The sequence below is a fragment of the Onychostoma macrolepis genome, chromosome 21, assembly GCF_012432095.1.
Source record: "Onychostoma macrolepis isolate SWU-2019 chromosome 21, ASM1243209v1, whole genome shotgun sequence".
NCBI classification, from domain to species: Eukaryota; Metazoa; Chordata; class Actinopteri; order Cypriniformes; family Cyprinidae; genus Onychostoma; species Onychostoma macrolepis.
This window is the reverse complement of record NC_081175.1, coordinates 19541719-19543546: the sequence shown is the minus strand read 5'-3', so window position 1 is coordinate 19543546 and position 1828 is coordinate 19541719. Positions and strand designations below refer to the sequence as shown.

At 34.6% G+C, this 1828-nt stretch overlaps 1 long non-coding RNA gene across 1 annotated transcript; it reads left to right on the top strand.

Moving 5' to 3' along the window:
• On the top strand, positions 1-1538 carry LOC131529549 (uncharacterized). Its single transcript, XR_009268121.1, has 4 exons — positions 1-98; positions 725-860; positions 951-1009; positions 1229-1538. It is a non-coding gene; the product is annotated as an uncharacterized LOC131529549 (long non-coding RNA).
• The last annotated feature ends 290 nt before the right edge of the window (positions 1539-1828 follow it).

Genomic DNA, 1828 nt, shown 5'->3' with positions numbered 1-1828 from the left:
ATTTTTCCTTTTACAAGAACTTCCCCGGATTACTGTAAATGAATTTCATCGCACGGAGAAGGGCATTTAACGTTTCAAGTTACATTGACAACTTTAGGGTGAGTATTGTTCTATCGTCTTCTAGGAAATCTAGCTAATGGATAACGCTGCTGCACCGATTTCATCAGCGCTAAAATAGCAGGGCTAAATTAAGAGTTTAGCTATAAACTCCTTCCACCTCAGGTTTTTATCATTCCTAAGAGATAGTAGAAATAACAGCAGAGCTCCCGGTAATCCACGTTTGTTTGCATCTGTGGCTCTGATAGGAACGCCTTCACTTGATATAAAGTATTTTAAACACTGTTCCCATTTTTAGATTGCCATGTATCGTAATAAACCGTAAGTCTGACAGTTTCTGGCAGTTATTGTTATATTTTCAACTTTTATTATCTGTAACCTGAAGCTTGAATTGTTTACATTTAATATAGCAGTTTTACAGGGATCCCTAACACAAACATGATGAAGCTGTTCAGAAAAAGCAAACAAGATCAGAAATGGTTAAGAGGGATAGGGACATCCTTTGAAATATTACTGAACTCTTTACAGTGTATTGACATGTTTGTAACATTATATAAACTATTAATTTTTCATAATTTATTTTAAATATAATTTAATTTACAATGTAACAATTTAAAATGTAACTGAAATAAATTCAATATGTAACCCAATGTAATTATCTTCACAGATTGTTTTAAAGGAGTCCCATCCTTTGTTGCAGCACTGTACCAGACAGCACACTATTCAGAACTGAGAATCAATGCAGTTCCTCCTGTACAGAGCTGCACTGAATGGAGCAGAGCTGGCACAAACCTAGAACAATGGTAAGTAAGATAATTATCAAATTATCGAATGAATGACATAATTAATAAACTTTGATTAATAATATTAACATGCCCCATTGGTACGCCTAGAGAGTCAAGCCAGGTCCTGTCAGTGGGACGGTTGTTCTGTTTGCAAGAGAGTGGTTAAGGTAGGAGTAGACTGTCTAATATTGTTACATCATCTTTTCATATCTTGCTATATTCATAATGTATAACATGCCTATATGATTAGCCCTAGCAGAAAAAAGACAAACACAATCATATTGAATATGCCTCCATTCATAATGTATGCAACAAGTAATGACAGTGGTGGAAGATTTTTATTTTTTAATGGTCAATTTACACTATACCTCTGTTTTTCATCTCAGGAGAACGCTTTACAGTGGTGTCACCAGCGACCTGACCTATCAGTCCTCCAAGTGGCAGAAGTGTTAAAAAACAAGAAAAAAAGCCATACCATATTACACTACCACAGTTATTAGTATTTTACATTGTATCAAAGTTTCTAAAATGTACGTGTTTATATTTACATGTTTAGATTTCACTAGTGAGCAAGAAACCATATTAAAGTTATATATATTTGCATTTACATTATATTTAATTTGCATTTTATATTCTAGTCTGTACAAATAAAACCAAATGAATCCATCCCAAGTGTTTTGTGTAAGGCCAGATCTCTCTGTGGAAGACCGACTGAAAGGTGGACCATGAAGAGGAGGAACTCCTCGAAGGGCTGCAGAGACTGACACTGTCAAAATAAATTTTAAATAATTATGATACATGTAACGTGTGCATCAAAAAATAAAAATATAACATTTTCTTTCTCTGTCACAAACAATATAATATCAATATTTACCATTGCATTGCTTGTTACTCCAACTTCACTCCTCGTTCTAGCTGTCCTTGCTCTGGTCACACATACCATGCTGTGGGATGCAGGTTCAATAACCCTCCAAAAGGCCATTAAA